Source organism: Cimex lectularius, unplaced genomic scaffold (genome assembly GCF_000648675.2).
Source record: "Cimex lectularius strain Harlan isolate CLEC.00 unplaced genomic scaffold, Clec_2.1 scaffold2, whole genome shotgun sequence".
In the NCBI taxonomy this organism is placed as follows: domain Eukaryota; kingdom Metazoa; phylum Arthropoda; class Insecta; order Hemiptera; family Cimicidae; genus Cimex; species Cimex lectularius.
In genome coordinates, this window is record NW_019394219.1 from 1,647,953 (window position 1) to 1,675,300 (window position 27,348).

Sequence of the window (27,348 nt, forward strand, 5' to 3'; positions counted from 1 at the left end):
ATCAGCCTAATCAAATGGTCAAGCTTTTTTCCGAATGAACTACTCATGAAGATGGAATCTAACGCATTAGTGAAGTATTGTTCAAATATAGAAAGAATTATATATAAACAGATTGATTTGGTTCTCAAAAGAAGAAATAATTATATTATTGTTGAGTAAGCTCTGGTGGCGGCAAGATTTGACCGGGTGTCGTTCGCAGTACTGTTTGATCGGCCAGTTGTAAACGAAAAAGAAACAATATCACGATTCCGTTATGCTATAATCGGAATTGAATTGTAAAATGAATAAACATTGTATGTGGGGTCTGCCTAGAAAAGGCTTGGTTACAGTTAAGAGTTACGCCTCCTCGGCGGGCGCAACCCTTTCGCCGGCAAACAAAAACAGAAACAAACAACGCTGGCGTGCTGTGAAAGCTGACAAAGGGCCACCGCGGGGGGCGCCCCTGGACTTTTTTGTTTGTGTACGTTCTGTTTTACGAGGGGGGGACAAAAGAATCCTACACCCGGATTGAGGTTAACCCGAACTTTATGCTCGTCGCATATCCTGCCGCGGGTTCAGAAAGGAATGAACGGGTGAAATAGCGTTTTTTCACTCGGTAACAAGGGAGGGTTTTGTGTTCCATGGAATTTTTTTACCTGGTCTTACAGAAATAAAGTCCAGCACCTCCTTCTTTTAAAAATCGGTATAAAAAGCAATTGTGAAAAGATGATTGGTACAACTGACGAAAATCATTTTGAACAATTCCCAGTATGTAGTTTGGTCGTTTTCGTACGTCCCTGTTTTGGTCTGCCAGACTGATTTTTGGATTCTTTTGCTAGATTAAAAGCTCAAGTATCCCTAAATGACCAGACAAAATTTTCAATCTTGATTGATAGATATCACAATTTATTATACACCGTTTATGTACTTATTTTTAAATGAATGTGATTTCAGTTTACAAAACTTCACAAAGATTGGAGTAAAAATGGAGGACAAGACTAAACGAAGAAAAATACACTCAGTGTCTTGCCAGCCATTGTACATCAACAGCAAAGAGATAGCATTTCCACACAAGTCAAATTACCTGGGACTGACAGCGGACTGACGTGGAATCCCCACACAAGACTTAAAAAACAACTTAATACAAGACTTTGACTACTACGAAAACTTTAAGACCGAAATTGACTTTGACGATTAAGGCAAAGGTAACACTGTACAAGACTTTACCAAGACCAGTTTGGACATAAAGGGTGGAATTGTGGGGACTGCCGTCATCCAATATCCAGCGCATCCAGTCCTGAATCACAAGTCCTTAGACAAATTATCAAAGCACCTTATGTCACTAACCTCACATTCCACAAAGACCTCAACATTCCTTTTGTCAACGAATTGATCCGGTCCAGATTCCAAACCTTCCACACCAACCTTTGGAACCATCCTAACCATACTGCTCATTCCCGATCTCACAACCCGCCACGTCGCCTCAACCGACGGTGGCCTCGGGACCTCCTTAGACATACATATTGAGTGCCAGAAATGGCTGGCTCCCCAAAGCATATGTTCTACCGGTGCAGTGCTGATATTAATGCTAGTGTTGTGCTTTATGATACATTAATCATATGTACATATTTGTATAGTATAAGATCATGTATAGCTAATAAATAAATTTAAAAAAAAATTCACAAAAGGGCAATTAAGAAGTTTAACAAATTAATAAGCGAAACAAAATTTCAGCTTATGGAGAAAAATACATATACAAAACCCATCTCCCAAAACTGATAGTAAAAGATGTTTTTCTTTCCGCTGAATTTATATGTACTTCCAAAATGTTTTGTGAATTTTCCGTTCTGATATAAGCTTCGCATTCCAATTTTATTTCATAACGACAACTTTGTAAGACTTCATGATTTGTCTTACAGCTTGAATGAACGCATCCCCTCTTTGAGGGTAGAGAGAGGAGAGCTATTTTCCATTTTTGCAAGAGAGAGTTGTAGTGTAGAACCATAAAAAAAAGAGAAAGAAAAATTCTAGTTCTCAGTGAGTTTCCGTCGTGTTTTCCTTATAGTCTGGCAAATAATGTGTACGTAGGTTTTAAGAGATAAAATTACCGTTTGTTCAAATTGAAAGAATTTGATTGTTTTGTAGGCAATAAAAAAAAGATTTAATTTTTGTTAATTATTATTATGTTCTTTTTGAGTTAATATTTTTTTGGAAATTTTAATTAATGTCTGTTATAAAAAGGTACCTGATCAGTCTGTATCCAGGTCTGATCAAAACCTCTGGGGCCATGTTTTCTAATAATGGTCCCGTCTTTCCTGGATGGAAAAACAAGTTGAACATAAGTGTTCCTATGACACCAAGTCACTTGAGTTAATTTCCACATAGTTTTGAAATTTATTGAAGATAAGGCCACGCAATTACTAATTTTCAAAATATTTGTCTTTTGTAGGTCAACAATTCTTACGTTTCATGAGGAGCCTGCACATAGACGCAAGAACTTATTTTGCACTGTTTGAATCTTTTTGTAATTTTTCGCACTCGTCAAATATCAAGCTGCACGAGAGTAGGTGTAATACAAGGCGTGCTTCCAAACATAATTGAATTTTAAACAAATTAATAATCCTTTTTATGTACGGTCTTGGTTGAGATAAAAAAGTCAATGTCACAAGCGGGATTCGAACTGACGACCTTCGGCTGAATACGCTGCTGCTCTACCACTTGAGCTATCGTGTCTTCGATCAAAAAGTCAACGTCACAAGCGGGATCTAAGACACGATAGCTCAAGTCGTAGAGCAGCGGCGTATTTAGCCGAAGATCGTGGGTTCGAATCCCGCTTGTGACATTGACTTTTTTTATCTCAACCAAGACCTTACATAAAAAAGAATAATTAATTGAAAGAAGTAACTTGGTTAATTGTCCACTAAAACGTAAAATGGTTTAAAATGTTGTTAATTTGTGTATTAGAATGCAAAGTATTTTTCTATTTACTATGTTTTGCGAATCATAAATCCTAAATTTANAAAAAAAAAAAAAAAAAAAAAAAAAAAAAAAAAAAAAAAAAAAAAAAAAATCGTATTATTGTATACACACTCGAGTTTTTCTCGTATAAGGTACTTTTTTTTTAAAGGGTGGCAGCTGAGGGGGAAGTCGAGAGCGTTGAATACGGTCAGGGCCTACGTCGACCCCCAATTTCCCCAAACACGATTATTTACACGGATTGAACAAATGCGGATTTAGTTGTTGACGTGTCACACCTTGAGGTCACACCGGGGGCTTCGGGCCGACAAAGACGGGGTGTAAACAGGCCCCAAATCGGATCCAGTTTTCCAAAAAGGCCCAAATATACCAGAGGGTTTTCGACTTTCCTCACGCTCGGATTAGGAGAGGCCTTGAAACATATACACGGATTAACAAGATATGAAAAGCCAATTTCGTGTTACGTAATAAGAATTATTGAAAAAAATAATAGTGATAGGATGAAAACTGGACTGTTGCGATTTATGCAAATTTAACCAATTCGCGCTCGTTATTGCTCCATGATTACTCTCCAGGACAAATTGGAAATAATTCTGATTCGGCAAAAAAAAGTGTCGGCCAATTGCATAAATTTAACAAGCGTATAGATTGATATCAATTTTTCTCTTGTGGTTTTGCCTGTTAAATGCACATAGACAATTCCATTGACTTGAATGAATTCAGCAGCGTAAATACAACTAAACCAACATAGACTAAATAATACATGAATTAAAGGACTCGGAGTCTTGCTTCACCTTGCTTATAACTCTGATCGACTACATTAGATGAAACCCCCCCCCACATCACAATACTTGATTTGACAGGATCAAAATCTCTCAGAACTTATGAAAAGCTTTACAGACAAATTAAAACTTCCACAGGTTGACATCAAATTTAAGTAAATAGATAAGAAAGATCCGTACTTTTGGGACAAAGACTAAAATTGGCATTGACGCAGTAATTATTATTTAGTATTTACTACTTAAAATAATATTGGTCTATCAGATGCCATTTAATATTTATACAAAATCAGCCTGATTACACATATTACAACTGGCCTATATCTTTCAAATTCATGATTATATTAATATTATTTTAAAATAGATTCCATACGTTTGACTATGCACATGAAAATCGAAGGATTGCTGCTAAATTATTTCTAGTTAATTAGATAAGTAGATTAATTTTTCGAAATCAACACTGCACTTTTGTTATTCGGAGATCGTGAGATGCGGTCTGGTGTGAGGTAGGTTTTAGAAAAACATTTTCTTTATCGTGCCAACGTTTCGATCTTTATTGAGATCATCTTCAGGGCTCTGTGTTTGTTTCCCATGTACATGTGTCACTCTTCTGTGTCGTGTTGAGAGCACACACACAAGATTGACACATGTACACGGAAAACAAGCACTTTGAGCTGGAAAATGATCTAAATAAAGATTGAAACGTTGCACGATAAAGAAAATGTTTTTGTTTTTTTCTAAAACCTACGTCACACCAGACAGCATCTTCGAATAATCATTGACTAACGGTCACTAAACACCACACATTACTGCACTTTTATTTTAACTAATTCTATATAATTTTACAGCCGTGATTTGTATTTATTGTTCAGCAGAACTGAAAAAATGTTTAATAATAATAATACTTTATTCCAAAAAAGAAAAGTTATAAACATTACATAATATATAATTTTAAGTAAAATTACGGCATGGAGGGTCCGTCTGCCGGAGGTCCATTTTCATTTGACTTAAATTTTTGATCGACACAGAGAAAAAAGTACAAAAAAAAGAAAAAAAATTGAACCTTAAATAAATATTACAATTGATAATTTAATTTTTAATAATTACATTAATTACTAACATACATTATAAACAATAATTTTTGTTCTTTGTTTATTTTACAATAAGTATAGATATATAAATTATTTGGGCCAGCAATTTAGAATGACAAGGCTTTAAAATATTCAAAAATTAAATTCTAATATTAACTCTCGGCGATAGTGCCAGGCGTGGCGACCATATTTGATTAAATTTTTGAATCATTAAGCAGTAAGTCAATAACCTGTGTCACATTCAATTTAGCAAAATTTAGATGCAGAAGCCGAATCTCCGAGAGGATAGTGCATTTTGCAATAAAATGCACTATGTCTTCTTTAACCTGGTCATTGCATAATGAACAAATTACCTTTTCTCTAGCCCGAAAAGGTGCACCATTGAGATAAAGGAGGTCTCCTCTGATTTTGAATAACCACCTTAACTCGAACAATGACAAACCTTTAGACCTGTCCTTAGATAGGTTAAACATATTAAAATCATCTTGGTAAAATTCCTTATAGAATAAAAAGCGCGAGGTTGATCTGACTTGTTCACGAAGTTCTTCACTGAAATTGACACACAGTTTATAAAAACGTTGAAAGTTGAATAGTTGAAAAAATGTTTATATTTCATATTGAAAATTTCCCTCTGGTAACGTCCTTAACATTAATTACTTTTTTTTTTTGGAAAATCATGTTTAAACTGGTTCTGTTTCTAACCCTTGTTGCTCTTTATTTTCGTTCTTTTTTACAATTTCATATTAGTTTGTATGTTTTTTATTTGCAACATTCACAACTGGAGAAACATTTATTAACGCTCTGTCTTTTATTAGAAAACATTTTAGTAACAGTGATTTGTACAGAGGCACACTGAAGAGGACGAAATAATGGACTAGCGAGTAGAAATGGCAAAATGCCGAAACTTCTAACAGATCCAAGCGAGGATAGGCAGACCAAAGAAATTGGAACAGTCAAATTTCAGATTTATCACTGTACAGAGGCACACGGAGAATTCCAATAATTTTTAATATTTACATGATTATATTTTGTCTAAAGTTGAACAACCAGTAAACTTTTTTTTTTTCCAACAAACATGATCTACTTTTGCAGTTAGCGCCGACGTTGAGCGTTTTTCTTTTTTGACCGTATTGCTGGAACCTGCTAGGAGGGGCGGTCGTCCTACTTCGAATTTCGACTTACCGATTAGTGATAATGGCAATGTTGAGAAAATATTTATTTACTGAGCTTCTTCTGGATTAAGAGACATTTGTTGTCACAGGGAGCTTTTGTCAGGCACATGGAAGATAACGAAATGCCGAAACCCGTCTGACAGACCAGAACAACGAGAATAGGCCGTCCAAAGTAAGAAAAGACTAAACACCATATTTTATTCATATTTGATTTCTATTTATTTTTAATCTTGTCCTCATAATTTCAGTTGTAAGCACTTCAAGCCAAACGAAGCATTTACACTCGAGGGATTTTGCCTAAAAATGAGCGTGCTGTTCGGTGGGCTTGAAAGTAGTACGTACTGTTTTATGGAAACCAAACGATCCGTTACTTCATACGCCTACCATTAAAGTGCAAATACACACATCAAAGGGAAATAGTACAAATAATGTTTTATTTAGCCTTTTTCATTTTTTTTTTTTCGACGTTTCGACCTTTATTCGGGTCATGTTCAGGGTGAATAACTGGTAAAAAATACAATACAAATGTAAATAATATAAATGTTGAATCAATTATTTATTTTTTTTAACGAGGATTCGCAACAGCAGAGGTCATATAAACCCTCAGGGTGCCGATGTTTTTGAAAAAAAAGCCCATTTGTAAGTATGTCGGTTTCGAATGCAGGGCCGCTGGATTCGAACCGGGGACCTTTACCTTACGGTGATGAGCGCCGTGTCAACACCTTAACGTTGCGGCCACCAACGCCCGAACCAATTATTTCATACAAGAAGTGTGGTGCTATTCTACAAAGAAAATTTACCGCATTTCCCACCCTAATGTCACAATCATTTAGAAACAGTAGAAACAAACATGACACTACAAGAATAGCATTCATTTTGTTTAAAAATTTGATTCTCGTACAAAATGTAGTTAGGTATATAGTTTGAGTATTCTCGTATTATTTCGTACGAGAATCAAATTCTTAAACGAAATAAAATAAAGATTAGAAAATTATAATAAATGATTCAATAGCGCTATTAAAGATTGTAAAGAAAAGTCAAGTAGTTGGATGTCGTGAATAAAGGGTCAAACCACTTTAAAACACATTTCGAAACCGCAATAATGACATTAGGCGTATTCACGATCTTTGTGTTAATCCTGTTAACTCTGTTAGGTCCTGTTAGATCGAGAAAAATGATGACGTAGACTTGAAAGAATCGGCTAGTTAACATTGCTCGATGTAACAAGCCCTGGCCAATGTTAGATGGTAGGTCTAAAATGTGGTCACATTGCTATCCGTGAGGGCGTAGGTAACCCCATGGAAGCCATGAATTTAACAGCTGTTTTTTGTTTACACGTATTTTTAACCTTATATATGCATTAATTAAATCAGACTAATATATTTATGTTGTTAATTTCTGACTTGTCCTTATACTCTCATTCATAGGAGATACATATCCTATCCTATAAAGTTGTAGGCTGTTAGAGGTTAGGATACAAGTTAAGTACGTCTAGTTAGGTATGTTAGGTATAACTTTTGGCATCTTACAATTTAACACAAAAAAAAACCAAAACAAACAACAACAAGCCTTCAAGGTCTGTTATAGCTTTGTTTTTAGTTCTACCAATCGCCACGCGCAGCTTGACGGGAAAATTATAAATTAATTAATTAACATGCTAAAAAATGAAGGGGGCGTTCACGATCATACTGGACATTTCTCTAGTCCAGTTAACACGAGTTAACATCTTACAAACATAGTGAATATATCTTATAATACAAAGAACTTGTACCACATCTATTGACAGTAACGAAGAAGTAAATATCTTTCAGGAAAAGAAGGTGAAAAAATGAACATTTTATAAGGAGCAACCTAATATTTAGCATTCATCAAACCATGTGCTAATTTGCTTGTTATAAAGTAATTCATCAAACTCCACGGAAAAAATGTACCTGTGTGTTGTCTTATGGAAATTGTATCTGATTTAAAACTTTAGGAACAAGATCGGTTTAACGCTCATTGAACAAGGATGTATCTCCTGAACACGGTCGGAAAGTCATTTTCAATATTTATTCATTAACGGCTCGAAACGTAATTATTGCGTTTTCAGTCTATTTATAAAGGGCCGAATATTTTTCTAACAAGGTCAATCCGAAAGAATAAATATGTTTATTACCGTAGGTGAAGGCGATGCCTTTTGTTGTTTATTTTTCCCGCCCCACGGTTTTTTGTTTTCAAATCAATTAGTATGAACAACCTTTGAAATGTGGTATTTCAGCTTCGTTCTTTTTGTTTAATCTTTATCGCTCGTTAATTGAGCAATTAGCCGGCCCTTGTACGATAATCTGTTCAAACTGTTTTGCGCTTCTTGATCCTATCCTAATCGGCCCAGTGACAAACATTCTCCTTCTGAGATACGGATTTTGCAATACCATGTTTTTCGATAGTTTCGATTTTTTATATCATTTTTATTTTTAGTCTTAACACACCGTCGATTTATAAACTTGCGAAAAATGTCAAAAGATTGAACATGCTGTTTTGTGGGCTTATTACCATAGTTAATAGATGTAAATATAGATTAGTGTTGTTATGACAGTTTGCATTTTTATTTATAATCCCAAGTATTTACATACTGACATAAAAATAAGAATAACAATCCCAAGTCAAACTTGACAGGTAAGAAAAAGGATCTGTAATCGGCCGATATGCCATCCGTTCAACCTTTTGGTTTTATTGGTTCAGTGGTTTCCAAATCTTCGTGACTTCATGTACCATCTGCCAAGATCATTCGCCTACAACATCCATGGAGTTCCTGTCAGCAGTCATCATCCCCAGATCCCCAATGTTGAGTCCGCCACCTTCAGAATACCATCCAACTGCCCTTGACGGCCCTCTTCCTTAGGCCTTCGGTTCTCCCTAGCATCAGTTTCTTCTCCAGGGAACTGGAGACGTTTCGGCCGAACTTGCTCGGCCGTTGCACGGCCGAACAGGGCCGGATGATCCAAAAGCTAAGAAACGAATGAGCACGCGTCCATTAGAACCAATTCGTTCGGTCGTGTTGGGCCGTGTACGGCCGAAGCACTTTCCGATCCAAATAAAGTTGAATTTTCAAGTCCTATTCGGACGAATGGTTACTTCGAATTCAACTATCAACCACGTGCCATCAAACGCTCACCAATGTTTAACGCCGTTCTTTGCATTTTGCTTACCTTTTCGTTTCGTTTTCATTTCGATGGATTGCGAAAAATTGATAAGTGCGGTTGAGGAGCAGGCTCTTGGGACATGCGTGATCAACTCTATCATCGGAGAGATGTCCAGCGTAAAGCTGTGGTCAGGGATAGCTTTAGAAATGGAACTTCCAATATTTTTGTTTATTTCTTTCATTCCATTTGTATGTAAATAAGAATATTCGAGCAGTAACAAATCTTCTACATCCATTTGGGTTGTGTCGTGAACTGACGACGTTCGGCTATATTGCCGGTCTTCCGTTTGGTCAAATAGTTCGGCTGTTGAACGGCCGTCGTAGTTCGGTTTCGACGAGCAGCCTTATGTGACCAAAGTACTTCAATTTTGCCTTTAATATCTTCAATGAGCAATCTGGCTTTATTTCCTCGAGTATTGACTGTATTAATCTTCTCGCAGTACAAGGCAAGCCTAGAATTTTCTTCCAACACCTCAGCCGTTCTCTAACAGTTCAAAAGCATCTCCCTTCGCTCAGCCTTCCTTATGGTCCAGATCTCTCAGCCACGTGTCACTACTACCTTTCTGAGATATCTCAAACAAAGGTATTCGCAGTAGTAGGTGAGAGAGCATTTATTACTATTTAATGGGTCCATTATTGTAAATCAAAAAATTAAAACGTTTTACATAATTACGCATAATAAATGTCCATTGAGAGTTGTAAGTGGTTTTATTATAGCTCCTGACTATTTTTGTAAGAAAATTAAAAATATTTCTGTTCTACGAATGCAATGGAGAATTTTTCAAATCCTTGTTTGTTGAAATGTTTTTTTTATAAAATCATTTTTGGTTGTAAGAGTGGTATTTTATTGCATAGTTAAAATTGTCATCAACATTCAATAACGAATATCCACTGAAAGGCTTCACCAATTCTTTTAAATCCTCCAATCATGGCACATCGTAGCGTAATATATGAATAAACAAGATTAGTAGAAGTAAGCCTTTTCACGGCGGGCTTTGAGAAACTTAACGAAACATAACTGGACTATATTTCGGCCCAATCGATGTAAGCACATTTTTGTATGTGTTGCTGATAAGCTAAACATACTTAAAGAAGTTTTTCTTTTAAAATTTTTATTTGAATCGAGGACTGAATTTTAATTTAAAAAAAATCATCTAGGTCGTTCACTACTCAATCAAGTGCCTGACAATAAGTACTCATCTTAATATTGCAATTTTAATCTTTTAGAAAATAACATAATGTACTATGCGCTTACTGTCATAAACATTCTTCCAACTTGTACTTTTTTGTTTTTAATGCTCCAAAACCGTCTAGAAAGAAAAATCCCACGTTCCCGGATAGATGACAAATAAACAAGGAATGTAATCCCACATTACAAGAATTCCCTACTTTTATTTGTGTGTTTTATGTCATCCGGCCAACCTTAGGGTTGTTTATTTATGTCCAGAAAATGTAATTTTTTAGTCATTAACTTAAAACATTAAAAGAAGGTAACAATAGTGTTTTTGGTGATTGGCCGAGTAACCTTTGCTCATACAGTTAAGAAAAGTTTTATTATTGGGAATATTTACTCTCGTCGTAGTAAGTTTTGAATGAAACTGTGAGCTAATAAATAGAGTTTGAATCCAGCTCAGGGTGCAATGTTTAGGGAGAGGGGCGATGAACCTGCGCTGGAATGACAGAGATAACCCGGAGGTCAGGACGGTTCGGACGCTCCATCACACTGGAGACGCGTGATTATAATTCATACGCGTAAAATTTGTCCCTTTGAGTCGAAGCATTTAAAAAAATGGTTATTTAATGACGTGCTAAAGTCCAGGGGTCGGCCGTCGAACGGGCCCCCCGCCGCGGGGGACAATGGGCCCGGTAGGTTGCGTGTAGCCGGGCTTAATTGAATACTTGGTTTGTCATCTGTGAATGTGGATGCGTGGGGATCCCGGGGGTGATTTACGTCCGTCTTGTACCAAGAAATAAACACAGAAACACAAAAGCAACGGGTTAAATGGGAGAGGCGCGGACCCAAAGATTTATGGAGATGGGGGAAGTTTTTGAACCCATTGTGCAGTTGTCTTCTATCTCGAAGTTTCAGACATGTGATGGGACGGTCTGCTGGTAGATAAAAAGGACATAATATAAAAGAATGTACCATAAATAATGGGAACACTTCACTTTGTAGCCAATAATTGCCAACGTTCCTATTCGATTCATGGTTCATTCGATATAAGGTCATAATCAGTAGAAATCGTACAAATAAATGTCGCTTATGTCCATATGCTATGTAAAAAAAAGCTATTCTATCTTTCATAAGGCCCACTGAGTATGGCATTAAGTTGAAGGCAGTGCGACCGCACAACAGCAAAACTGGGCGTGTTAGGTAGTTGCAATAGTTAATGTGTCATCGTACCTTTACTATTATTTATTTGCTTGAATCCGCAGATATTACCGAAATGATGATGAAAGGTACTGGGAAGTGGAGGTTTATATTCCCTAAGCACTACAGCATTTGTGCATTGTACATTCATAATTCCTTATTTTAGTCTGTCGATTCGATCTTTTTTTAAAGCGTAGTTTGGCATTGACTGTCATGGCTACAATTCCTATCCTTGGGTTTTCTTTGTATCCCAGGTTATGATGAAAGGTACTGACAATCATTGAAGAGTCTAAAATTGCTTTGAGTTAAGTGATTCTGAGCTTTATATTAAAGGCTCGATTAAATAAATTGACTTCTTAAAATAAAAATACCTACTTTAAGTAATGATGGTTTAACAAATCGCAAAACAAATATGGACTTTGAACACTTGGTTGACCCTTTTTTGGGAAGAAGAAAAGAAGAAAAACAAGGAAGCCATGCCATCACGTCCATGCTCTCTTGAATTTTGCTATTATGACTTCTACTGATTTTTGTGGAAGTCTTTTTGAGGAGGAATCACTTTGAGTGAGTTTCCTTTCCATTTATCCAGATTTCTTTGGTGTCGCGCTTAGCTTTTATATTGAGTTCATTTATAATGGATTTGATTTGAATCGCTTTCTTATTTTTTGTTTTTTTATTATCTTTGTATTTTAACAGTATATATCAAGAAGTTTGCATTTGTCGTTAGTAAGAAGTGAAAATATGTGATTATTTTCCAGTAAGTTTTATTTTTCGCAAGTTGTCTTTATTTTATAATTTGACTTTGATTTGACACAGAGCGATTTAAGATTTGTTTTATTTTTAAAATTATCCTTTAACGTCTAACATTGGTCAGTAAATAATAAAACAAGATTATCATCATGATCCGAGAACGTGAAATTCAAATATGAGGAGTTTTTTTTTACAATTAAACCAATGATTGTTTGCTGTCGTGAAAAGTATTTTATTACGGGGTTTTAGACATAATCAAAAATTAAAAGACCTTTTATAAAAATAAAGGTTTAACATACAGCAAATATCAAATAAATTTACAATTTAAAACGAACAATTGAAACGAAATGATAAATTTTACAAAAACGAAGAATGTATTTTATTTTAATGATTGAATTACCAATATAAAATATNGATTCGATCATTCCCGTCAAAAAAAAAACGGGATTTGTCTTATTTGGTGTTTATGAGACTCAACTTTTTACTATAAATGTGTGGTGTTTAGTGACTGTTACTTAATGATTATTTGGAGGTTAAAAAATTTAAACAATGTTTATAAATCCCAGGCCCTGAAGATGATCTCAATAAAGATCGAAACGTTGGCACGATAAAGAAAATGTTTTTTAAAATCTACGTCACACCAGACCGCATCTCACGACCTCCAAATAATCATTAAATATATAATTAATTATAAATATTAACGTTGCGTGTTTAAATGGTTCTTTCTAACACAAATAGCAATATAAACTGCAGATAGAATAGGGAATAAAAGCAGATTTTCTTTTTTTGTTCACGGCAGAAGGGTTATGAACTGTTTATAACGTGTGATACCTTTTATACACCTTCATACATGTTGTTTTATAGCAACATATCTGTATCTCGTTATTCCCATTACAGCTGACACAAGGTTTTATAGAGTACCGAACACAACTATAAGGTTGTTAAGTCATATTTCATCAGGAAAGAGTCGGCCTAGGTCGTTTTATTGTTTTTATTTTAAAACAGAATTCTTGTAATAATTTTCGATTATTCGATATTGTTAGACGGTTCTTTTATGTGAATGTTTACATCTACTTTCCTAGTCTTGAATGAGTCAGGCGTAGAACAGCGAAAGACGTTTCTAGAACAGGGTTTCCCTTCAGTACGTGTGAACAGCTTTCTGTGAGAACGTCTCGCCATCAAGGATGCATTGCGTACCTCGATCTCGGCTCGGTTCACAAACCGGACCTGATTTAATATGCAAAAAAACAACTTTTTGCACAGTTCCCACAGCTTCGTGCTATAACCTAAATCATTTTAGGAAGGTGTAATTTTTTTTGGTTGACTTTGATGTTAGAGAATATTATGATGTATGTCATTGGTTGGACACATTTCATTTTATATTATTACCAACCACCAACAGACTGAAATGCAAAACAAAAATATTTTTGTTTTACGACTTTTGCAATTTTATATTGACAATATATTATAGAATACAGGAATATCCGCCCACTTTCAACCAGAAGTTAGTTTTTTCACAATAAATAACCGGGTTGTTACATAGTTCTAAGTTTTTCATAATCAGCAAGCACCAAAATGGTATGAAATTACTAGCCGTAATCCACGTCAGTCCGTGATTTTCTGAAGTTTTGCAAGATCACTTATGGCCTTTTTATATACATAATACAAAGCATTAACACAGTGAAATGCAAAATACAAATATATTCTAGCTTCACGTCTTCTGCCAACGACTTCTGTCACACCGTGGAAAACATGAATCCGTGGTTGCTAAACATTCTAAATTTTTCATACTCAACCAACCGTAACCAAGTGGTATGCCACAAGGCCTTCTGCATATCGATCTGGGTAATCTATTGTGCTTCTGTACTTTTCTAAATCACTGGCTGATTTCTGGTTGTTAACCTTACAAAAACATAAAACGTGTTCTGCTGTCCTCTCCTTCCTTGTATCTGCACAGAGTTTTCTTCTGCCAGTAGTCGTATCCGTGCATGTGCCTTCTTCAACCGTGTCAGTAATTCAATCAGAATCACTTTTCTGTTACTTTTAGCTTCCAGTAATACCTTTCTTAGTCTTGCAGATGACCCTTCTATGAATCGTTCCTCATACTTGGGATGTTGCTCTACTTAAGGATCCGTTTTTGGATGTAATCTTTTTAAGTGGCAATGTGCTAGATCACCTACGTTCGGGGTCTTAAAGAATTCATACTGGCTACCGTTTGGCCAATATGGAAGTGGTACGTAGCAGTAGTCCATGAGATTTTTTTTCATTAATTTTTATCTACAACTGTATATCAGTTACATACTACCAGTAGATTGGATTTCAATTTATGATTGTGGCGTTATGGGCGTTGTAGAGAAAGCTATCCATTGGCAGCAACTCTGGACTAATAAAATGATATTAATCAATTAAGAGGTCTTTTATCCATATAACTTTCAGTCACTCACGTGGTAATTGTGGGGAATAAGGTAATCGTATTTGTGCATTAGTGCGAGTTTGTTCATTTACAATGAAAACTTCTGTAATGTTTTGATCGATGCAAAAACTGTTGGCATGTGATGATCTCTGTGATGTGGGTTATTTTTTACTTAAAAAGGGGCAGTTACAATTAGACTTACAATTTTGGATTGAAAACTTTGTAATTTTTGATATTGGAATATTTGGCCGATCCATAAGCTTGGCACCCGCACATCCAAATAGGTTCGAGTAGGTATGTGTATGTCAAAAGTTTTGATATTATTGGAAATTTTGATTGTCATCAAATGTAAGCCCAAAATAGTTAACTTCGTCCGGCTGAGGAACGGGTATAGCTAGGACAAGTCTCACGGCAGAGGGCAAAGAAGTTATGTTGTGACTATGAGGGGTTAAATTTTATTTATCAAAGATTTTTCCATTTTTCGATTATGTGGCGGTAAGTGCATTCTCATTTGGGGGCATATCAGAAGTAAAAACTGTGCACAGCAGCGGAGCGAGTATTAACCCTTGTGGTACACCTGCAAGCACTTTTTCATCTCAGAAGTCTCCGATACCTGGTTTATTGCGAAAAATTTCTTTTTAGGTTATGATTGTATAATTAGATAATAGGCCTGGGTTTATAATTCTAATTTTTATAATAATCCCTCATGCCATATTTTGTCGAAGGTCTGAGAAACATCTAGAAGCCCTCCAGTTGCGAACAGTTTCTGCTTTTAAAATGTCATTTTTAGCCTAGTTATATAAGATTATTAAAAATGAAGTTGAAACTTTCGAAGTAGCGATGGAAGGACTTGTTTAGGGGGTGTTCCAACATTGTAAAATGAGTCGTGTTTAGTGACCGTTAGTCAATGATTATTCGGAGATCGTGAGATGTGGTCTGGTGTGACAAAGGTTTTAGAAAAACATTTTCTTTATCGTGCCAACGTTTCAATTTGTTTTATTGAGATCATCATCAGGGCTCTGTGTTTGTTTTCCGTGTAGTTGTGACATTCTTGTCTGTCGTGTTGAGAGTGCACGTTGGCACGAAAAAGACAATGTTTTTCTAAAACCATCGTCACACCAGACGGCATCTCACGATCTGCGAATTGTCATTGTAAAATGAGATGTAGAAGATGTAGGAACCGGACCGATTTTGTGTGATACCGATTTTTACGATGACATTTAGCGGTTTGGTCGGTTGGTATTTTGTTTGTTGACAAAAACGCCGTATAATCACTTTAGATAGGGTGTCAAAACTGTTAAAACTTTTTGTTGTACGATCAATAGGACAGATTTAACGACGGTGACTTTATGTACATTTATTTACATAAAGTTTTAAAAAAAGTTTGTCGGTGAAGACCGTAACAAGTTGAATAACGGGCGTATATCTTCTTGGGGCCCTGGATTCCGCGAAGTAAGCCCGGATAAATTTATAGTCGAGTTAATGCCTGGGATTGCAAAGCAGGGCGGCGCAGCCGCTTCTGTCCCGTCGGCCGGCGGGCTTAAATCACTCAAACTTTTATAGTCCTAGGCCGTTTTATCACGAACGGATGGGGGATTAAGCGAGAGAGCGAGGGAGGGATGAAGCTATCAAGGGGCCTCACGTCAAAATATTAAGTTTCAGACACGTAGCGGAATCACGTGACTCCAGATCCTTGTCCGAGATAACCCCCGTAAGACTGTCCAGCATCCTACAAACACAATTATTTATATGGTAATTTTCTAATGAAAAGGAGATTATACTATAATGGAAACGACAGGCTGGTCGCCACCCACAAGTTCTTGTAAAATATACCCACATAATTAAAATCAAAGTTTAGATGTGGGGGGAAGAATTTAGATGGGGAGAACAACCTGAATATAAACAGGTCGTAACGACACAACAGTCTACCTGGGGGTCATTGTCTAATATATACTATAAAGGTAGAGAAGATCCAGCCACCCCGTGCTGAATCATCGAATATCTTTCCTCACAACCTTTGAATAATTCTGCTTTATGCATTCATTTTGCGCCTGCCTGTCTTGAGCTAGGGAAAACAGGCCAAGACCTTTCTTATATTAAATTCAAAGGACGTGTAACTGAGCCATCAGGCGAAAATTATCAAAAATATGCCCACGCAATAAAAATCAAAGTTTAGATGTGGAAGAGGAATTTAGAAGGGGAGAACAATCTTACTATAAACAGGACATATTAAAACACAGTATACCTGGGGGTCATTGACCAACATAAGGGGTATTCACAATGTTAACTCGTGTTAATTCGAAAATTCGAATAGAGAAAGAGAGAGAGAGAGATATAGAGAGAGATAGAGAGAGAGAGATAGAGAGAGATAGAGAGAGAGNAGAGAGAGAGAGAGAGAGAGAGAGAGAGAGAGAGTAGAGCCAAAAATATAGCTATAACATCCCTTGAAGGCTTGTTGTTGTTTGTTATGGTTTTCTTTTGTGTTAAATTGTAAGATGCCAGAAGTTAATAAAAAAGGAAAATTAATCAACTCTTTCATTCAAAATGCTATCTATGTACTTGAAAAGTACTAACAAATGACACGCTTCAATTCGTGCAGACATACCTAACTTGTATCCTAACGTCAAACAGACTACAACTTTATAGGATAAGGGATGTATCTGTAATGAATAAGAGTATAAGGACAGATCAGAAATTAACAAAAGAAATGTATTGATCTGATTAAATTAATGCGTATTTAAGAATAAAAATACGTGTAAACAAAAAACAGCTGTTAAATTCATGGCTGCCATGTTGGTTACTTACGACCTACCGATAGCAATGAGACTACATTTTCGACTTAACATCTAACATTGGCCCTGAGCTGTTAGAACGAGCAATGTTAACTAGACGATTCTTACTAGTCTACGTCATCGTTTTTCTCGATCTAACACGACCTAACAGAGTTAGCGGGGTTACCACAAAGACCGTGAATAGCCCTAACAGGATAGAGAAAACCTTGTTGAATCAGGATATATATATCTTTCCATACAGGCTTTGAATATTCCTAAAGATATGAAAATCTAAACTCTACAATTTCTGTTTCAAGCTTCATGCCTGCCTGTCTTGGGTCAGGGAAATAATAGCCGACGCCCTCCTATTTGTGAGAGATTTCTTGTATTAAATGCAAAGGATGTGTAGAAGAACCAGACCAAGATTTTTAAAAATGGCCTAGCCTGTAAGGGGCTAATTTTTTCAGTTCACATTATATTTTGACTCAGAACAAAACTTCAAGTAATTCAATTGCTTATTTTTTTCAAGTGTTTATCATGAAACGAAACATTAAAATCGAATGCCTCGTTGTATCGTAAGAGTAAGAGAACCGTGGGATTATTCGCTGGCTAGCCTGAGAGATCGATGAACTGTTTGGTCTAGTTCGGTCAAAATTGATAATCACCGGTCTCCTTATCAGCGTTGATGGGCAGGATGGTCATTGTAATTAAAGATTAAAAACGCATGTTTAGGCCTTACAAAAAAAAACTGAGAATATCGTGTAGATCTATGGGAAGCGATGGAGCCTGGAGAATTCGATTCGATCATTCCCGTCAAAAAAAAAACGGGATTTGTCTTATTTGGTGTTTATGAGACTCAACTTTTTACAATAAATGTGTGGTGTTTAGTGACCGTCAGCTAATGATTATTTAGAGATCGTGAGATGTGGTCTGGTGTGCCGAAGGTTTTAGAAAAATATTTTCTTTATCGTGTCAAGGTTTCGATCTTTATTGAGATCATCTTAAGGGCCTGGGATTTATAAGCATTGTTTAAATTTTACAAATACATGTAAGATGTGGGGGAAATATATACATACATAATGAATTTCTAGCATTGTATAAATTCATTTTTTATAGATTTGTAAAATTTAAACAATGTTTATAAATCCCAGGCCCTGAAGATGATCTCAATAAAAATCGAAACGTTGGCGCGATAAAGAAAATGTTTTTCAAAAACCTACGTCACAGCAGACCGCATCCCACGATCTCCAAACAATTTTTTACTATAAAAATTTTATGTTTAGAATGTGAAATAATTCAAGATTTTTTCCACTTTATTTGTTTGACCGATGATCAAAATTAAATCTCAAATTACAAATAAATAAATAGTAAATTTTAATATATTTGTAAAAATGATAAGAAAGATTTATTGTCTGTGGTTTTAATGGGATGGACAGTTGATTTTCCTTTTTTTAGGCATATTCTCTTCTGACCGAAAAAATTAAATTTATTCATACAGAAGTTGGACATGACTGATTATTACGGTTATATGTGCAACCGCTTTCTTGGCAGAAATCGGAATAAATAGAGTTGAATCAATGTTTAAAAAAGGTCTATTAACCCCTTAACTTAATTGGTTTGTATTTCTTTAACAATTAAGGCCGTTCACTTGGTTCCGGGTTTTACGTTTTTTTACGGTTTACGTTTCTCCATATTCTCTCCCATTTTTCAGGCACCGGTGCACACCAATATACTTGGGCGATTTCCCCATTACGAATTTAATTTGTAAATAGCGGTCACAGCGCGGTTTACAATTACGTTATCTAGCCTTTCCGATCTTCTTGCTACCACTCTCCAGACGCCCAGGAGGTAGAACAAGCGCCTATCTCGAGGGGCGCCGCGGGTGGCGCGAGTACCACCCGGGCAATTAGTTCCGGTTTCCCGGCCGTTCGAATTAATTCCCGACTGGCCAAACGTTTCAATTGAGGAGCAGGTGTTTCCTGAAACGGGCAAGATTTACCGATTCCTCCTTGTGTAATTATTAAAGGGCCAGACGTGCCCGCGGTGCCGACAAAGCGTGGTTAAATATCCTCTTGACCAGAAGTAATAAATCCACAAAAACTTAGAGCCGGGTCTTTGCTAAGCCCAAGGGCTATTCTCGATATTGGTACATTCAACTGTCCTGGCAAAAGTGTTCAATAAAGTAAACAGCAATCCTGCTTACTAACCGGTCAGATACCGTTAATACTACTACTATCAGGTAAACCCGGTAACGAATCAAATTTGTCGCCTTTGGAATTTACTTTGATCTAAATTTACCTAGTAACTTATTGCGGTCTGGCCCGTTCAAGAAACCTGCTCTTAAATCAAGTTTCCCTTACTTCGTATCACATTTTACGAAACTAGGCAATTTATCATTTTTTCTCATTAGAGTCAGACGTTAGACAGCTAGATGTTTCATTGCAAAACCGAATTAATAATAAAAATAATAATAATTTTATTATTATTTGGAGATCGTGAGATGCGGTCTTGGGTGATGTAGGTTTAGAAACATTTTTCTTTATTGTGTCAACGTTTCGATCTTTACTTAGATTATCTTCAGGGCCTAGTATTTACAAACATTGTTTACATTTGTGTGGTGTTTAGTGACCGTTAGTTAATGATTATAAGGAGATCGTGAGATGCGTTCTGGTTTGACATAGGTTTTAGAAAAACATTTCCTTTATCGTGCCAACGTTTCGATCTTTATTGAGATCATCTTCAGAGCTCAAAGTGTTTGTTTTCCGTGTAGATGTGGCTTTCTTCTGGACACTCTCAACACGACACAGAAGAATGACACATCTACACGGAAAACAAACACTTTGAGCCCTGAAGATGATCTCAATAAAGATCGAAACGTTGGCACGATAAAGAAAATGTTTTTCTAAAACCTACGTCAAACCAGATCGCATCTCACGATCTCCATATAATCACTGTTTAGGTTATACAAATACAAGTAAGATGTGGAAATAAATGTATACATGATACAGTGATAATATTAAGAATTAAATGACAAAAGTTTATAAAACAGAAATGAGTCTTGAGAAACTACACGTGTAATGATAAAATTATTATAATTTTATCGCACGCTTTAGCATTTACAATTGACGGATTTTTTACTGCAAAATTGCCTAAGACGTTTGCTTTTTTCCTCGGTCAAAAAAAAGATTACGAGTTGGGTTGTAACTATAATTGAACTTTAGGTCAATGATGTTATGAACCTGCCGCTTGGTCGAAGCCAGACGTAATAGTGATGGGTCAGAGATATAAGTTGGGTCGGAACATGAAAAATCCGATGCATATCTATCAATGCGTTTGACAGATCAAATGATAGAGAAGAAAGGCCGACCAGAATGATCAGAAAAAAAAATCCAAACTAAAAATCAATGGTTTTCCACATCTCCGTTTTTTTCTAGTTACGTGTGTACAGTTTAGTTGATGATCTAGAGTTGAACATATCTGAGAACAACTTGGAAAAAAGGATCTTCGATGATTTTCTTTTTTTTCTATTGTGATTTCTATTGTGATCTCATGGAAGATCTTTTTTCCAAGTTGTTCAACAGCAAGTCCGTACATCATCTCACATTTAATATCTGAGAACCTCCGTTCAACCAACTTGATCAAGAGAAATGTGAGCCAGTCAAAATTTTGTCGTTTAAATCGAGATTTCCGTTCAACTCATCAGTCATTTCTTTCAAGTTGTACCGTGACTTGAAACATGCCAATATCCAAGTTGATTCTTCCCTTGTCACTTTGGAGACGTTTGCCTTTTTTCTCAAATTAACTACAAGTTGAACAATGAAATTTCTTCTTAAGGTCTAACGTCTTGGCACGAAAGTATTTCCGGAACTAGGCAATTTATTATCTTTGCCCATAAATTAGACACAGCTCACAGGTATATTTTTCAGTCAATATTTCATGATTTAAGTCAAACCGTATTAAATTATATAAATATATATAATAAATTTATTTATTCAAACAATGCATATAAAAACGTTTGAAAGGTGGATTGTATGATTGTTTTCCTCTTGAGGTCTATAGTGTGATTAACCTAAAGCTGGGTCGTTTGCGATTCTTACGGCCTGCCATACTTTAAGGAGACAAAGTTGGGTAGGGTTATAAGCGGGGTGAGAACAAAACAAGCCCGCTGCACATGTTTTTAAAGGTTATACGCAGACCAGGATCATCAGAAAAGGCTCAAACTACAACTACTTACTGGAGTTAGAATTGACGGATTTATTCTTGAAATATTAAAACGTTAGGTTTTTCGTCGGATTATCAGGTAATAATATGAAAAAAATTAAAACTTGAAGCGTGAGATCTCCTCTTGATGGCTATGATGTGATGAACCAGTAGTTTGGTCGTTTCCTACTGTTTTAGACTGCCAGACAAACCATAGTCAATGATAGATCAGAGGCATAAGCAGGGTGGGAACAAAACAAGACCGCTACACTTTTTCTTTTCTTGAAATATCAAACGATACTGAGAATAGACCAAGATGATTAGAAAATACCAAACTACAAATTATGTAACTTGTCTGCAGTTTTACTATCGCTACTCCTGTGAAGATTTTTCCTGCTGTGTGAATGTCACTTAAACCTCATAAATCTGTCGTGGGAACCTTCCGTTCAACGAAGTAGATCAAGTAAATGTGTAGAGGTTAGTGACCGTTAATCGATAGTTATTCAGATATCGTGAGATGCGGTCTCAGGTCAATTTCAGGATGTGTTCTACTCACCATACACAACAAAAAATCTCTATGAATCCCGGCCCAAATCGGTAAAGAAGTAATTTCAACATTGTAAAAAATTGAAAATTTCAACTTTTTAGTGTGTGGTGTTTAGTGACTGATAGTTAATGATTATTTGAAGAACATGAGATGCGGTCTTGTATGACGTAGGTTTTAGAAAATAATTTTCTTTATCGTGCCAACGTTTCGATCTTTATTGAGATCATCTTAAGGGCCTGGGATTTGTAAACATTGTTTAAATTTTACAAATACATGTTGGATGTGAAAAAAAAAAAGAATTTATACAATGCTAGAAAGTTTTATATTCAATCAAAGTATTAAATTATTATCTCACTGGCACTCTTAACACGACACACAAGAATAACACATCTACACAGAAACCAAACACTTTGAGTGAGAACAAATTCTCTGATTAAATGTGTGGTGATTAGTGACCGTTAATCGATAATTATTCAGAAATCGTGAGATGCGGTCTGGTGTGATGTAGGTTTCAGAAAAACATTTTCTTTATCGTGCCAACGTTTCGATCTTTTATTGAGATCCTCTTCAGGGCTCAAAATGTTGTCTTCTGTGCAATTGTGCCATCCTTGTGTGTCGTGTTGAGAGTGCCCACGATATCTGAATAAACATCGATTAAAGTTTGAGCCAATCAAATTTTGGAGGTTCAAGTTAGAAGCCCCATTCCTTTCAAGCTGTAACTTGGTTGGAAACGTGTGGAACAAGTTGACTGGTTCAAGTTTAAATTTTGCAAACGCGATTTTTTTATAGATTGAAAAAAATTAGCTTCAAGTGAATTTGACGTGTGATGCTAAAATAATTAGAATTTTTACATAATCGTTACTTCTTTTGGAATCGCCGACTTATATACAAAAAATACAGATTGGACAGAAAATGCTTTAGTTTCATTTTCAAAGAATTGTCGGATTTATTGTAATGTTAAGACGTTTGCCTTTTGCCTGGGAATAACAGGCTATGCTGTGTCATTGGCGCAAAAGTTGCCGACATTTATGATTTATGAACCTCGCGGCCTAATGATGAGGCGACGTGATGATTATAAATAAATATGCGAGAGAAAATGCATCGAGTTATATCGTAAAAGACAGACAAATTGCCGGATTTGCTGATTAATTAAGAAAGTTTAGAATTGTGTATAAAAAGGAATATTAAATGTTGCAAATTATGAATTGATCAAATTTTATAGAAACGCGTGAAAACTGATTCAAGTAGAACGAGTCATTAGTAAATTAGGCATAAAACAATCTATTAAAATTATAGTAGCACTTTTATTCGACATGTACCAGTGAAGATTGTTAAAAGCTGAAAATCGTCTATGAGACCAAAACATCAAGGTTAGGGGTACCAAATTAAATGCTTTGATGACCACAATCTGAAACAAGGACCAATATTGTACGTTGTTTCTGTTGTGTTTTTATCGGTTAAATGTACCGTTTGGATTTTTTTTCTGTGGTTTGATCACATTTAAAAAATATATATATTTCGGTTAGTCTTCTTATCAAGGCTACACTTGCGTGTTCCACGCTCGGCTGACATCCGCCTGATTGACATCGCCATGTGCTAGGCCAGTCCTCGCTCCGTATCGGCCATCCATCTCGCGCAAGTTTTGTGCTGTTAATTTAAAGTGTTTTTTTAACCTTTAGAACGACAGGCCAATTTTCTATATATCCGGAACATCTTTTAACGGGAAAGGTGTTCGGATAAAAAGGTGGTGAAAAGGTTGCAAAAGGGGACAAACGAGGGGCTGAAGTCCGTCCCCCAGGGCGATGGAATTTGGCAATCGATTACGCAACCAATTTACTCAATCCAACCGTGGATTTATGACCGTTTTAAAAGATTATCCGACCACGAGGATCATAAATAACAAGCCAGATGAAAATATGACATTATAGAATTAATTTTATACATCGCATCTTGCGTAAGCTCAAGGAAAGCTATTCAATAATTGTTTTACAACTGTACTAATAAAAATTAGTAAAGTGTAATTATCATCAGAACTAAAAACTTATTTATAAATTAGAAAAGGTTCGAATTGTTAGGTTACTTAGGTTACTTTAGTGTTTCTCGAATTTTCCATTAAGGAATGACCCCATGACCCATGACTGTTCATTTTTACAAATAGGCCAATTCCAACATGAAAATACAATAAAGGAAAAAATAAAATAAATTTATGTCTCTAACGGAGAAAAGAATATCAACTTGTTGTTTGTAAAAGCGTTGGTTAGTCAGTTCAGGAAAATGTCAAGTATTAGACTTTGATCTCGTACTTTTTGGCATTACTTCAAATCATCGTAGCGCTTAATTGCTTTGTCAGGACTTGTTTTGAACATTTGGTTTTTTCTTTACTCATACACTTCTCCGCTTACCAATTAAAACCCAATACGTCTTTATATAGTTAAAGCGGACGGTTTTCTTTTTAAACCCAAAACAGGCCAAAATTTAAAGTATAATCGGTTAAAATCAACAGCAAAATTTCTTAAAAATCGTCAACTGAAAATATTCCTAGTTAAAATTTATCAAGGCAGTGGTAATTGTTTAACACGGTAAATGGCAAAATGTACATACTTTTGAGAGGATGAATGAGGACATGAACCAATTTGGTTACCTAAAACAAACAAGAAAAATTAAAAATGAAAAAAGTTAAAGTTTTACTGTTCATAATTATCATTATAATTAATTAACATTGTAATATATCACCATGTATATGACACATATATGTAATATATCAATATCCATAAAAACTTTAACCTACATATATATTTATTAATGTTATCCTGTTATACTTTTTATTTGATCGAAATAAATATGTATTTTTATATATGTTATTTATGGATTATTTCAAAGAATGAAGAAGAAATTTGTAGTTTGTACTTATTACTGTATGGTTTTACTCGAGTAAGTCAATATATGATGGTCTTATAAATACATTTTAGGTGTGATAAGAAACTATGCGATATATGTGGATGGCTAGGGACGATCGAATTATACTGTTATTACTTTGACTTTGTGACATTGTTCCTTATCATGGGATTTTTCTAAACGTTCACCAATTTTTTTTACAAAAAAAAATCTTCACACAAAAATAAACACGTCTAAAGAATGATTGCACAGACACATATCGCTAAGCCATGAATTTTTCGCCAAAATGTTTTATTATACATACAAACAAATTCCAACAAAAATCTAACCTAAAACATAACAAAATCATAAACAGTTCTAACTCAACATTAACCCAAACAACATCCTTAATTCATACCTATCTTGCGAAATTAGTAGATTTTTTGTACCAGATAATATCAAAATAAGTTTTAAAAACCACAAAACCATAAACACTTTCTTCTCCATAGTTGAATACTAACCAACAAATCATACGTAAATTATAAAATTAATTTCATAAATTGTTCAGTGACATACATTGGAATTACAACATTTCGGGAAACGGAAAAAACAACATATCTATGATTGCACCGTCATATCGACATCTAACCCACAAATACAAACTTTTTAGGATGGCTTACATTTATAGCCACTCACACAGCTTAATTACAATTATTATTCAACAGTACGATGTTTGTATGATTTTTTTTTTGGTATTGTATATACATCTATTTTACGTGTTTTGTTGGAGTACGTTTATTTATTAGTTGTGAGTTGCGATGAGGTGAGAGTCGCTAACGCCCCTCCAGCAGTGTGTGGGTTTAGGTTCGATAGCGGAATATTTTATGAAAGTACACCACCGACCATAATTAGTTTATCAATATTGTGTGTAAGTCGATGATGAAATATCGAATATTCTACCGACTAATCTACTGTGAATGTATTTATTTGCGCGACTGGTTTATCGGAGTTAGTTTTACGCTAGATATTTGGCATGCATTGGTTGCTGAAATGACCAGCTGTTGAAAGCCCCCGTTAGCAGGGGTATATTAGGTATTTTAGGAGTATTCACGATGTTTATAACATGTTAACTCATGTTAACGCGGATAGACAAATTTCCAGTAAGATCGTGAACGCCCCCTTCTTTTGTTAGCATGTTAATTTTTCCGCAATGCTGCGTGTGGCGAATGGCAGAAGCAAAAATAAAGCTATAACAGTCCTTGAAGGCTTGCTGTTGTTTGTTTTGGTTTTTTTTTCTGTTAAACTGTAAGATGCCAGAAGATAATAAAAAAGGAAATTCGCTTCAATTCTTGCCGACATACCTAACTTGTATCGTAACGTCTTACAACATTATAGGATAGGGGATGTATCTATAATGAATAAAAGCATAATGACAGGTAAGAAATTAAAAGAAAGAAATGTATTGGTCTGATTTAATTAATGCGTATTTAAGAATAAAAATACGTGTAAACAAAAAACAGCTGATAAATTCATGGCTGCCATGTTGGTTACCTACGCCCTAACGGATAGCAATGTGACTACATTTTCGACCTAACATCTAACATTGGCCCTTGCTTGTTAGATCGAGCGATTCTTACAAGTCTAGGCCAGGATTTTTCTCGATTTAACAGGACCTAACTGGGTTAACAGGGTTAACACAAAGATCGAGAATACCCCTGTTAGCTTCACCAACATTATTAAACAAATAAAATATTTTAAAAAATGTATTGTACATTCTTCTTAGTAAGTGTAATAAACTAACCCTTTGAATAAAAAAGCCGCCCCCTTCAAAGAAAATTTGAATTTCATAGCAACTTCCATTGTCACAATTTTACAAAAACAGAAAATTTTACAAATTCACATCTGACAAAAATTTCACCACGTAAACACTTAACAAACAAGACCCTCCAGAAATAACACTACACTATATGAGTGTAAGAATACCTTGATTAAATTAAATTCATCTTTGACATTTTTCTTGTATACATTTTACAAAAAATCGCAACAAACATCTTTGTGTACCCAGGCCTTGAAGATGACCCGAACAAAGGTCGAAACGTCGGCAATTAAAGGAAAAAGGTGTTTTTCTGACATTCAACTAACCTGACTGCTCCTCACTATTATAACCACTTATTGCACCACCGGTCGCTAGACATTAAGCAAAAAAGTTAAAAATCTACAACTCAACTCTATATGCATATCCTT

The 27,348-nt window shown here is 35.5% G+C and overlaps 1 protein-coding gene across 4 annotated transcripts in view; it reads right to left on the reverse strand.

The window, feature by feature from the left end:
* LOC106663505 (protein apterous-like) overlaps nucleotides 1–27,348 on the reverse strand; it is a 146,850-nt gene that overhangs the window by 37,974 nt on the left and 81,528 nt on the right. The window contains exon 2 of one of the 4 annotated variants that reach the window (XM_024230230.1): nucleotides 24,832–24,871. The exons of the other annotated variants lie outside the window; for them this stretch is intronic. The gene's annotated coding sequence lies outside the window, so the exon portion shown is untranslated. The remainder of the gene's footprint in view (nucleotides 1–24,831; nucleotides 24,872–27,348) is intronic. 4 annotated transcript variants of the gene reach the window in all.